Source organism: Miscanthus floridulus, chromosome 4 (genome assembly GCF_019320115.1).
Source record: "Miscanthus floridulus cultivar M001 chromosome 4, ASM1932011v1, whole genome shotgun sequence".
Classification (NCBI taxonomy): Eukaryota; Viridiplantae; Streptophyta; class Magnoliopsida; order Poales; family Poaceae; genus Miscanthus; species Miscanthus floridulus.
In genome coordinates, this window is record NC_089583.1 from 25,294,468 (window position 1) to 25,308,535 (window position 14,068).

The 14,068-nt window shown below is 47.8% G+C and overlaps 1 pseudogene; it reads left to right on the top strand.

The window, feature by feature from the left end:
* Nucleotides 1–6,677: 6,677 nt before the first annotated feature.
* LOC136551180 (protein Rf1, mitochondrial-like) lies at nucleotides 6,678–8,660 on the top strand (annotated as a pseudogene).
* Nucleotides 8,661–14,068: the final 5,408 nt, after the last annotated feature.

Here is a 14,068-nt window from a genome sequence, read left to right on the forward strand (position 1 = left end):
CTTATCAGCCATGATACAGTATTTTTTTTCTCATAACAAACCAACACCAACTGGACTTATCAGTCTAGAAATCAACTAGCGAAAAGGCTGAATGTGTGTTGGGTTGGATGACCGTAGCCCCTCCTGCACCGCAGGATGAAATCAAGTAGTACGCAAGTGATGCGAGACCTGGAATAATTTGCATTCGACTGGCTACCTAGCTGCCTCGCTAGTAGCTCCTTTCTTCCTGTCACCGTATCTCGAGGGTATAACAAGAGCACGGCGCAAACGAAAACTCTTTTTTCATATGCATGTGCACTAGAAGGAAAAATAGACAAAACCCTGAAATTTTGTCTTCTAGTGCATATGCATATGAAATTTATCATTTTTTGTATGAAGTTTTCTAGTTTGAATTTGTATCTCAACTTTTGTATGTGAGTACATATATGTATATACTATGGATAATATACCAAATTTCTAAATATGTAGTGCAAACCAAAAATATGTTTTTGAATTAGTTTTCATATTTTCACCTAGTAGGTGGTTTGCCCTATATTTTGCCATGTGTACATATATTATCCTTCAGTGGTGAAAGTAGAACTATTCCTTTTAGGTCTCTCACACGTACTTGTATGCAAACTATTTGTACTGGAACTATATATACCATAATGCCATGTGAAAATAAGTTAACACGCGCGCATACAACCTTAGCTGCTAAGGGTAGTCTGAACAAGAAGACAACGCCCCCACCACACACATAATGGCGTCACCAATTCAGGGCAAGGTATACAGCTTAATAATGCAGGAACCATCACAATGGACGGAAGTAGGAGCCAGGCGACCACACCAGCAGCAATATACAAGCTGCACGTTCAGGTATGAATTATTCCATTTCAGGAAATGGCGCCTCAGCACGTACACCAAGCATCAACCATCCAGGCGCACAGATACAATGTCCTCTTCCCAGCATTGCTGCATGGCTCACGATCTTACACAGATGCTTCCTCCGCCCCTGCCCCCCGCGTCTCTTCCTGTAGAAATTGCAAATCCATCAGTAGTACTAACCCTAGATCCCCAATCATGCACAAATCCATCAGAAGAGCTCACCGCCCAGCCCTAAGCGCAGCAGCAGTCACGGCGTCGCGTGCCCGTCGGCGGCTACAGCCGCACGTCGCCTCGCCCGCTGGCCGCCGGAGCCCGCAAGCTAGAAAAGTACATATAAACCAATCTCACACCGCTGGCCAGATCCACGCGGCCTAGTCTCCCGGATCGGCGCAGACGCCGCCACCGCCCGTGGCCTACCTAGTCCGTGCGGCCACCGCCTCCTAGGCCTGGCTGTCCGACGCGGCTCCCTCGATCTACGCCGCTGCAGCTCACGGACACAGGAGCAAGGAGGTCGGCGGCGCTGGTGTCAGAGGGAGAGAGAGCGCGTGCGAAGGAGGCCGGCGGCGGCAAGTGCGGTGCCAAACCCTAGCCAGTGTGCACCCTATGTTTTATATGCGTGTGCGTGCAAATACTAGCGTCTCGCATGGGCAGAAAGGCCGGCGTAGCCAGGCCCAGGTTAGCTGCTCGTAAATTTTCGCCGCTGCATTTGTAGGGGTGGCTCAATCAGCAGCCGCCCCTACAAATAACAGTACCGGGGGCGGCTCGTATCATCAGCCACTCCTGCTGTTTTATTTGTAGGGGCGGCTGGTCTCGTGAATCCTAAACACGTCACTATAGGGGCGGCTTCATCACCAGCCGCCCCTAAAAAAAATTGTCTCGTTGCTACAAACCATTTTTCACGTAGTGCACTATGCCGGATCAAGCCACTTTGATCCCAGAAAAGCTGGAATTGGAGTGTTTATCGTCAATACCCAGGTTCGTGCAGCCGCCGCAAAACATATACATAATAAAGGTAGCCATGCAACATTCAACCTCAGTTGTCATGGCTGAGGCAGCAGCCCTGTCGCTAGCTGCAACTGTTACTAATCAACTGCATCTACAGCACACAAACTTCTTATCGGATGGTCAAGAGCTGGTTGAGTTCTCAACGTGAACACATGGTGGAGATGTGCCCATGTACGTGTGTGATGAATGATTGACATATGTGTGAAAGGTTTAAGGTTTTCCCGGTTGAGTCATATTTTATATGTGCTTGATTACGCTAATGGCTAACCGGAGGTGTTTGTGTTGAGTTGTGTTGCGTTAAGTGTGTTGTGCAACATGTCTCTTGGTTTGTGGTGCGCAGGTGTGGAGCTCGGAGGCGGCGGTCGACGGTGAGGTGAAGGTCAAGTAGGGCCGTGCCGTGCCGATGGACTAAGAGCGGTGAAGGACAAGCATGAGGCTTGGACCGAGGGACCAGGAGGCTGGGTGACCAGCTGCGGTGGCTGACACTTGGGGACATCGACAAGCGTAAGAGTACATGGGTGATGAAGACGGCATCGACCAAGTCAAGGAGGAGGACGGTGGCATCGTGGCACTTGACGGAGACCAGACACGCATCTACATGGGAGATGTAGATGGCGTCGGTCAAGTCAAGAAGGAAAGCAAAGGCGTCAAGCTTGGCGGAGGTCAGACACGCGTCGACATCGGTTAGTCACGCCTGGCGGGTGTGCACAGGGTTTGGTGGTTTCGTCCTCAAAACCATCGGAGGGGTTTGGTGGTTTCGTCCTCAAAACCATCGGAGGGGTTTGGTGGTTTTAGCCTCGAAACCATCGGGGGAAGGTTTGCTGGTTTAGGCCTCAAAACCATCGGCGGCGGGTTTGACCGTTTTGGGCCTTAAAACCGGGGAGTGGCGGATCAGCGGACACGTGGTGTCATCTCGAAGCTTGTGTCGAGGCGAAGTGATGTCGAGAAGACGCCAGGTCCGTTGGATCGAGGAAGAAAAACTTGGACGGATTTACCCCTAGTGGGTATTTGGGATGAGTACTTCATGTGAGGGAGTTTTGTATATATGTATATGTGTGTGTGTGTGTGTGTGTGTGTGTGTGTGAAGGGGCTGGTTGGACAGTTATCCTTAAAAGGGTCACTCTCATTTGCATGGTGCTAAGAGGAGGCTAGGGTTAGAGAGGAGTGGCTCTTGTTCTTGACCTTTTTGTCATCGTAGCTTTGATTTGCTAGGAGTGGCTTGTAATCGGACCTCTTGAGCTAATGCAAGGATCAAATTCGATTACCACATGTTCTCCTCCCCAATTCTGAGTCTTTCATTTTTCTGTGTTTTTTGGAGTTTTTTTTTATCTTGCATTTTGTCGATTTGAGACCAAATCAGTTTGTTCTTTTTGCGTTGATTCGTGGTATGATATGAGTTGAAGCTATCCTAAGGGTTACTTTGATTGAATCGACTCGAGCACGGAGAAATTGGCGATTTTCATTTTGGGAGACCTTTTTCGTGTTCTTAGCTCGATCTGAATTTTCCCGGTAGGAACTGAGCGATGATTCTTTCGGGATAGCTCGCTAACTTCGTTGTGATCCTCTGAGAAAAGTTTGGGAGTGAATCCTTTTGTTTTGGGTCGGATTTTCGTCTTTCCTGATTGTGGATAGTAGCCACCGGTGTATAGTGGAACGGCGCAGTGCAGTCCCTGCTTTTCCCTTGCAGCTGCGTTTCTTATTTGCTTGGTCTTGCAGGAATCGGCTCAGACCATGGTGCGCTCGGTCCCTCGCTGCTTTCTGTTCATCGCTCAGGCCTGAACGGACTCACGTCCCTAGCGCCGAGCGCTCCCAGCGGCCAGCGCTGTGAAGGTCGCAGCTCTGGGCTGATGGGCGGTCGGTCACCGGCATCTCCCTCGCGCTTCCAGGCACCAAGCCGGTGCTCGCCTTGGCGCCCACTGTTCCTCTGCAGCGCTGTGTGCTGCCCCGGGCGACTGCAGTTCCCTCTCCCTCCCTCAGCTCGATCTCGATGGTTCTTGCGTGCGTGAGTGGAGCAGCGGGACGGAGTGCAGACCCTCCGTCGCCCCTTCCAGGCCGCCGGTGCCGACCGGCAGCAGCGCAGCCTTCTGCCCGATCTCCCTCTCGCTCTCTGTCCAGGACGTGTTCGCTCAGCCCAGGCACGGACAGTCTGCCAGGGCGCGAACAGTCCGCGGCTGCTGCGCACGTTGAGACAAGAAGCTTTTCTACTCTGTCTGTTTCGGAGTTTTTATCGGCGGACAGTCCAGCCCTACAGTGTGGCCCTGTGCTGTCTTTGCTGTTTTGTTCGTTTCTCGTTCGCTCGTGCTCCGATTTGAGTTCCATCTTTTCTTTTTTTTTTTTGCGTTGGTTTGCTTACTCCCTACGGATCTTTTCAAAGTACTTTTGTCATCTGATGGCCTAAGTATTTTTTTGGTTGGACACAGGGGCGGATCCAGCGGTGGGGCGGGGGGGCTCAAGCCCCCCCTACCCAAACCGAATCAGTGCAAATTACTGTAGAGCCCCTATGAATTTTTAGGCAAAGTTCTATAGTATAGGGGGGGCTGAGACTTAAGATCGAGCAGCAGTGTTGTCCAGTCCCCCCTAAAATATTTCCTGGATCCGCCGCTGGTTGGACACTTGCTCCTTTTCTATAGGAGTTAAGTGTTCTGCTCTTGAAGTTTCGGTGTGAGTGTTTATCGGCCGAATTGTTTCGTGGTGTCTCGCTGTATTCTCAGGGAACATCCACCCACTCATTTGGGTCGTGGACATCACGGTGTTTGCTTCACATATTTGGTGGTGATTTTGGGACAGTGGCCAAATATTTCGAAAGTAATTTTATGGCTCCCTTTCACCTCTCTCTGGTCGTCGTTTTCGGTCCTTCACTTAAATTCATCCGATCTCTCTGATCCTCCAGACCGGAGGATCAAGTACTTAACACAGCTCTTCATCAACTTCACTGCCAACAGAAGCACAGGGACTTTCAAGATAAAAAAAAGGATCTCAATCAAAGTGCTGATACTCTTGCAAGACAGGCGCTGAGAGACGTACCGCTCTGTTCGTTTGGGCTGGTTTGGTTTATAAGCCATGGCTGAAAGTACTGTTGGCTGGTTTGGTGTGAGAGAAAAATATTATTCGTTGGCTGATAAGCTATGGCTTATAAGTCAAATACGACCAAGCGAACAAGCTGGTAGATTCCTCTACTACTGTGTCTTCATACCTCTGTTCAAATGCAGAACATGAACATTAGTGCACCTTAGCAGATGCACTACAGTCTGTAACCATTGACTCTGTAATGGTTCTAACAGCTAGATGCTGTTGAAATAAAAATGTGTTTCTTGTCAAAAAAAAAAACCCTAAAAAATATGAGATAGCTTCTATACTTGCCAAGTCATGTAAACAACACACATATAAACCATACTTTCAACAGATGTTTTTTCAAAATCAATTTTTGTCCAACTACATTCCTATCATCTACCTACACATCTCTCCATATCTTTGCTCCCGTGTAGGCATCATTTCTTGTCTAAGAAACCATTTCCTCTCTCTACATCCATCCATCCATCTATCTATCTATCTCTCATACACACACAATTTCAATACAATATCATCATTTGCTTAGTTCCCACTGTAATTAATGAACATAGAAACCATCCTAGTTTCTGGGTTTAATTGTCCTAAACATGTACGATAGTGCCGTTAAGTCATCAATTGTTCAAAGAAATTGGCAACAAAGTAAATATCATTGCTTGAATGCAACATACATATGAAAAAAGACGAAACATATGCAACATCTAGATAAAACATTTGCAACTCGCAACATGAAAAAACTTAGTGCAAGATAAGACTCAAACAGCTGAAACATTTGGGACATACTGTTGCAACATGTGTGTGAGACATATGCAACATCCAGATCAGAACGCTTGCAACATATGTATGAAACAGATGAAATATTTTGAACAAACCTCTCGAAACAGTTGCAACATGTCTCTGAAACACTTACAACATGCAACATGTGCAGCATCTCCCATCTACTTTTACAACATCTATATGAAACAATTGCAACATACCTCTGAAACGTCTGAAACACTTGACACATACACTTGCAACATGTGCTTTCATCGCAACATCTCCTTGCTGAGGTTGCGCGTCGCGGCAGCCATGACTTCTACAGCGGCAAGACCTTCTGGTGGGGAACTGCGGCGTCTGCAGCACCCCAGTAGCACCGCTGTACGCGCGGGGGATGTGGCACGACACATAGCAACGAGGGTGCGACGCAGCGAGCTGGAGTGGGCGTGGCAGGGGATGAAGCGCGGCGCGGCGAGGAGGCGCGGTGCGGGATGTGGGAGCCATGCGGCGCGAAATACACGCGGTGGGGAAGACGGCAGCTGCGAGCGCATGACACAGCAGCATGTGATTGGCGAGCACAAGAGTGGGAGATGTTTTTGAGAGAGCCGAGAATTGTTGGGCCGGTAGCGCGTAGGCGCCGAAAACGGTACTCGGACGGAAGTACACACGCTCGTGAGCGTTACCGTATTTCTAAACGCGATTATGTTTCTAACTGCCTGAATAACAATTCCAACCGTCTTATACTATTTCAGCCATCTCTAAAATATATAAATATACCACCTGATGAAATTGTTTGGCAATCAAACTTATTTTCTTTTGTGAAGAAAAAAAATCTCCAGATTTCCTCGGTCAATGCCCAAAGAAGACATGCCACGGGAGCCCACGCAAGCACGTGATCAGTCGGCCCACGGTCAGGCAGCTGCCACGGCCCAATAGAGAGCCCACGCGCAGCTTCGATTCCTTCCCCACTCCACACCAGTCAGTACGTTGCCGCCGCCGCTGCCGTGCGTACCATCCCAGCGCGAGCTGCGTTTCCCACCGAATCGGAGCGACGACGGCGCCGACCATGTCGACCCGGACGCGCCCGCCTTGGTTGAAGAAGCTGAAGCGTATCATTGGACGGCGCCTCCGCTCGGGAAGCCTCAGCACCGAGGCGGCGCGCCAACTCTGCGACGAGGTGCTCCCATCGATCCAAAGGCGTTCCCCACCGCCGGCCCTTTCGGCAGCGGCGGAGGTGTGGAGGGCCGACCGCCGCCCTTCCTAGGAGCTGGAGCAGTTCATAGGAAAGTGTTACCGCTCGGGAGACCTCGGCCCCGAGGACGCACTCGACCTGTTCGACGAATTGCTTCCTTCCTCAAGCGAGGCCCGGCTCCGTTTACGCCCTCACCCAGCTCCTCACCGCCGTCGCTCGCGCCCTGGTCTCCTCCACCGTGCGCGATGGCCCTGCGCTCGCCGTGTCCCTGTGCAATCGCATGGCCCGAGCGGGAACCAAGAAGGTGGCTCCAGATGCCGCTACCTACACCATCCTCACCAGCTGCTGTTGCCAAGCGGGCTGTTTGAACCTCGGCTTCGCCGCATTGGGCCAAATCATTAAAACGGGGCTAAGGGCAGATGCCGTCATCTTCACGCCCCTGCTCAGGACCCTCTGTGCTGAGAAGCGGACGAGTGATGCAGTGAATATTGTGCTCCGACGGATGCCTCAGCTCGGCTGTACCCCCAATGTCTTCTCCTACACCACACTTCTCAAAGGCCTATGTGATGAGAAGAAATGCGAAGAGGCTGTCGAACTTATCCACATGATGGCTGAGGATGACAACTGCCCACCTAATGCAGTGTCTTATAACACTGTAATCGATGGCTTCTTTAAAGAGGGCGAGGTGGGGAAAGCTTACACCCTGTTTCGTGAAATGCTTGATCAAGGGATCCCACCAAATGTTGTGACTTGCAGCTCAATCATTGATGGCCTATGCAAGGTTCATGCAATTGACAAGGCCGAGGAGGTCCTTCGGCAGATGTTTGACGAACATATTATGCCTGATTGCACTACATATAACAGTCTGATCCACGGATACCTCTCTTTGGGACAGTGGAAAGAGGCATTCAGAATTCTCTAAGAAATGTCTAGAGATGGGCAACGGCCAAATGTTATTACTTACAATATGCTGATAGATTGTCTTTGTAAATCTGGATGGTGCGCAAAAGCTAGAGCGATCTTTAATTCTATGATTCAGAGCGGTGAAAAACCCAATGTTTCCACCTATAGAAGTCTGCTTCATGGGTATGCTACCGAAGGCAATCTTATTGAAAGGAACAATGTCAAAGATCTAATGGTTCAAAATGGAATGCGACTTGACCATCACGTCTTCAACATACAGATGTATGCATACTATAAATGTGGGATGCTAGATGATGCAATCCTTACATTTAGCCAAATGCAGCAGCTTGGATTGATGCCAGACATAGTCACCTACAACACGCTTATAGATGGGCTTTGCAAGATAGGCCGGCTGGACGATGCAATCCTTACATTTAACAAAATGCAGCAGCTCAGATTGATGCCAGACATAGTCACCTACAACACGGTTATAGATAGGCTTTGCAAGATGATTGATGATGGATTGTCTGCCAATATCATAACATTTAGAACCCTTATTCATGGTTTTTCTATGTACGGCAAATGGGAGAAGGCTGAGGAACTATTTTATGAGATGATGGATAGAGGCATTTCTCCTGATGTCAATGTGTTCAGTGCAATGATAGACAAGCTATTCAAAGAAGGAAAGGTTACGGAGGCCCAAAAACTCTTTGATTTGATGCCACATGCAGGAGCTCAACCTAATGTTGTTTCCTATAATACAATGATTCATGGGTATTTCATAGCTGGTGAAGTGGGCGAAGTGATGAAGCTCCTTGATGAATTGTGCCTTTCTCTTCTGTTTATAATAGTGATAATGTGATATGCAGTACAAACTTGTAGTGGCCAGGCATCAAAAACTATGTCGATGCAATACTCTATAATGGGCAGAACTGAGAAGATCTTCGACATTCTCATGCGATTCTGTTTATCAAGAATATGTGTAACAGCTTTATAATGGTCTTGTATTCATTCACATATCAGCAACTCATGTTTATAACAAATCACATTGAATTACACATGGTTCACTAAAATGCTTTGTCAGCAATTCCTAACAAATATTGCTGACAGTCCCCATGCTTGTGTTTACACAGCATATGGTTCACTACAACAACACTTTAGTAGCCACTGCTGAGTTGCTGTCACAGTTTTTGTGCGGTTGCAGCTCCATCGATGCAGCCGCCATCAACAAAGATCTTGGGGGGCTTCAGTTCAGACTTCAGAGGATTTTATCACTGCACTGGACCTCGCGAGATATTCTCCTAGCCAGCAGGTCGAGCAGCACTCACGGATGCACCAGCTGCTGTAGGCCACTGCAATACTGAGAAGAAAACAGCAGCCCTTTAGTAGCCACCGCTGAGTTGCTGTCACAGAATATTGAGCTGCTCCCCAACCTTGACAGGGAGGGCGGGCAGTGGCGGAGGACGGAAAAAATTTGAGGTATGGCGAAATCGATAACATTTGTGGTGCCATCATCAAACCAAAATTTCCTTAAATCTGTATTCGACCAACACCAATTGGTTTATATGTATAACAGCACAAGTGTAAAATTATTTTATGTTAAAATTTTTCTAATTACAGGTTTGCAACATGTACCTCTAGTTTTAAGACTTTTAGCACTGCCCTTTCCTTTTGGTTCCATATTTAATTAACTAATGATCTTCACAATTTCATTGTGGTTCAAAATCAGCACCGAAATTAATTTCATAACCACCAAATTGATTAATTGAACAAACAAGTAAACAACTGAAAAAAAAAAACACAATTTCAAGTTTCAAGCCTTACCTTGTGGCCGTGATACAGGAAGGAGCAGAAAGTGCCGAACTGTTGGCCTGTTGCAGCCTTGCTGGAGGAGGAAGAACGAAGAAGGGACTGAAGGGTGATTTACATTAGCAAGACTGAAGATGAGATGGCATTAGCACCTGACGCCTCCCGGCCTCTCTGGTGGCCGGTGCCCTCACCACATCGGCACATCGCCAGTCACAAGAGCCGCAAATCGCCAATTCACAATCGAGAAGACGAAAAGGCAAGATCACGAATTCAGATCAGCCGCGTCGGACTGTAAGTCTACAAACTTGGGGCCAGCAGCAGGTCTATAAGGTCCTAAACTTCTAATGAAAGCCCATATGGCCAGACCAAAGCCACAACCCAAGTAACATTTCGTTATGCTCAACTGCTTGTCTTCCTCCTTTGGCTACGACGCTGCATTCGTATTCAGACTTTGAAACTCCCAAACTATGCCCATGGCTACTGACTAGCAGCAGGAAGCGCTTAGGGGTGGGGATCTGCAGCGGAGTCAAGGTAGGGCGAGCGCCCTACCTCTCCCTACCGGGTCCTCCGCCCCTGAGGGCGGGCGCCTGCGGCAGAGCTGGACGGAGAGGGCGCACGCGGCGGCGGCAGCCGACAACAAGTGAGAAGCGGCGGCAGACGATATATTTAGGATTGGAGTGGGACTATTGGAACTCCGAGTCTCCAGTCACGGCTTGTAACCCGTTTGAATTGAAGCGAAACTCAAACACTGTTTAGGTACATAAACATACAATTTGATAGTTTAGGGGAATGGTTGACACAGCTTAACAAGTTCAAGGACCACTATCATACTTTACTCTTTTGAGAACATGATATGCCAGGACAGATGATTGATATTGGACAAATATTTTGGATCGAGCAAGAGAAAATCAGTGCGACAACGAATATCAACCCCAATCAGGGATCCCGTAGCCAAATATTACAAAGCCAAGCGATAATGTCCGTTCCGTACGGACGGACCCGCCACACACGGAACGACTCGACCGCCCTCATCCGCTCCCGCTCCGCGCTCCTTCATCCTCATCCCCATTCTGCCACTCGCTCCCCCATCCCTCACACCCCGGCTCACTGCCGCGACACGCTCGACGGACACCGCGCCCGCCCCGCTCGTCGGTCGACGCTCCCTCCCTTCTTCCCCTCCCCCCTCCACGAGCTCCATTACTACTCCGCGCTCCCAAGTGACCCGGCTCCCGCTCCCCCCACCGGACGACGACGGCGGCTTCGACGAGGTAGGTCGGTCCTTCTCTGGATCTGAGCCCTCATCCTCCTCCTCTGGATCTGAGCCCTTGTCCTCCTCCTCTGGATCTGAGGGGCGCTGCGGTGGCTATGGTTCCGACGAGCTTTGGGTCATATTCCCTCCTCCCTCTGGCGAACTCGAAGGTGATGGGGCTAGTGGCTGGGGCAACCTGCACCTTGAACCCATCCTTTTGTTGTTTGTACGCTTTTGTTGTTTTTCTCCTGTGTTGCAGTGGTTTTTTTTGGATGTTGCAACAGATGATTTTTGAATGTTATAATGGGATTTTTGGGTTGTTGCAACATATGTTTTTCGAATGTTCCTGTTTCCATGTTTCATGGTTGATTTTGCGGTGTTGCAATACTACTGCTTGAGATGTTGTAGTACATAATTTTATATGTTGCAATACATAAATTTCGATGTTGTAGTAGATATTTTTTCCGATGTTGCAGTACATGTTTTTCAATGTCGCACTACATATTTTTTTGATGTTGCAGTACATAATTTTCGATGTTGCAGTGCATATTTTTTCGATGTTGCAGTACATGTTTTTCAATGTTGTACTACATATTTTTGCGATGTTATAGTATTTATATCCTGATATTGCACTACATAGTTTTTCTATATGTTTACAATGTTGCACTTGAAGTGTTTCGTGCTCTTTGGGACAGGGGTGTGGTGGGGGAACGGGGACAGGGGCGTGGTGGGGAGCGAAGGACATGGGTGGGTTCCGTTATATTCCGCGCGTGGTGCGGGCGGGTTTGGGAAGGAGAGTGGCGTCCGGACGCACTCGCGCGCCGGATGTCCAGACGCTAGAAATCGTCGAAAGCCAAACGGCACTGCCCCACAAGCATCATGAACAGTGCAATAACACAGAATAGTGATAGAAGGATTCAGGGAAGGTTGCCAGAAAGCAACACGAAGTCCACAAAATCCCAAGCATAATTTAGATAACTTGTTATTTTTGGGAATGGTATAAGAAGTATGGAAAAGATTTTAGTTTGCTGTTATTCAACATCAGCTCTAGCCTTTTTTTCCTCCTATGAATGGCACATTTGTCTAGGTTACGAACTGATTTTTTGTTATTTTTTAGAATGCTTTAAACATGAGTGTGAGAATTTCGTAACGTGGTTTGATTCCTCACTTGTGAGCAAGCATAAGGCTAGATGTTTTCATTCCATTATTAAAAAAAAAATCGGTAATTGTATTCGTATTTACTGTTGATTTTTTTCTAAACGCGGTTATATTTCTAACCGCCTGATCGAATAACAATTCCAACCGTCGTCTTATGGTATTTCAGCCATCTCTAAAATTAAGATAGGCGGCAGCGGCCCGTGCGCCGGTGGGGATTAGCATGCACGGTACAAGGCGCACGGCGGCGTGCATCGCAGAGATGGCAGCTGGCCCAGAGGTGCACGTGCAGGCCTAAAAATGATGTCGTGCTTTTCTTTTTTTTTCTCTCTTTTCTTTTCCTTTTTACTTTTTTTATTTTTATTACATGCAGGTCATGTTGTCGTTCACACCAACAAATCAATTTTATTTTGAGCGAAGAAGATAAATTTCTAAGATTAGTTTGAGACTTGAGAAGCGGCCTCTACAAATAATGGCTTTCTAGAGATATATGCTTATCAACAGTTGGGGCAGCCACAACTATAAATGGTTTATTATATTACCACTTCTGAAAATAGATTTCACGGTGGTTGAAGGAACCGTGGCATCTAAAAAGAATGAATTTACGCAATTTAAAACTAAAAGGCAATTCTCAAAAAAAATAAAACATACTTATCAAAACCTATGCAAGATATCTCTCTAGATTTCTACTATAGTTTTTCTAAGTGTTTGCTATCTCTGTCATAAAAGAGTTTTGCATCCTAAGTTCCAATCCCAATCAACCAAAACCTAGAAAGCTAGACTAGTAAGGTAAAGCACACAACCAAATAAATGTAAGTAAGGTGGAAGCCTAAATGAGATAGAGATTGCAAACTCCCATTAATGGTAAAATTTTCCTGAGATATCGAGAAGCTCACGTTTTTCCCAAGTCCTCGTTGGAGCTCCCATAAGGAGGAGGGTAGGCAGGGGACGCCATGTCACGCTGGGGAAGGAGGCGCTAAGGAGGATGGCATGTGAGGTGGAGCCTATGTTGGGGGGGAGGAAGGTGTATGTGCCAAGGGGAGGAGGCACCGCTTGGGAGCAGCTTCTAAGCGAGGGTTAGGGTACAGAGGAGGCCATCGAGGGAGGGTTGGACGGTGGAGGCAGTCAAGGGGAGTGTGCAGGGGTGGAGGCCACCAGGGACAGTGGGAGTTTGGTTGCGGCCGCCAAGGATGGTCAATGGAGGGCACTGGAGATCGAGGATTGGCACATGGTGGATTCCACCAAAAAGATTGGCATGCGGTGGATGCCACTGGAGAGGGCACAACAGTGGTCGAGGGGTCAAGTGTGGGCAGAATCCAAACGGGAGAGGAGAGGAAACAAAAAACATAAAAATAAGTGACTCTCCAGAGTCCCTAGGAATGAAGGTGAGGGAAGAATTTGATGGCCTCGGAAAGCTCTAGTTTGGTTTTGGTGAATTGATTAAACCCTAAGTGATAACCTAATTTATCAAAGTAATCATGAGATAGGTAGCACATTTCAAGTGGTGAAACAAATGAAGATCATGACATGATGATGGTGATGCCATGATGATGATCAAGTGCTTGGATTTGAAAAGAAGAAAGTGAAAAATGAAAGGCTCAAGGCAAAGGTATAAGTGGTACGAGCCATTTCATTTCGGTGATCAAGACACTTAGCGAGTGTGATCACATTTAGGTTCGATAGCCATACTATTAAGAGGGGTGAAACTCGTATCGAAATATGGTTATCAAAGTGCCACTAGATGCTCTAACTCATTGCATATGCATTTAGGATCTAGTGGAGTGCTAACACCCTTGAAAACATTTGTGAAAATATGCTAACACATGTGCACAAGGTGATACACTTGGTGGTTGGCACATTTGAGCAAGGGTAAAGAAGATAGAATTGAAAAGGAGTTAGTCGCGCTGGTCACAGAGTGACCAGACTCGTCCGGTATGGCAACCGGACGTGTCCGGTATTAATGACCGGACTCTGGCTCAGTGGAGTGACCGGACGCTGAGAAGTTACTGTTCATCGTCCGGTCAATGTGAGTTAGCTCGGTTCAGGTTTGCAGAGAAGCGACCGGACGC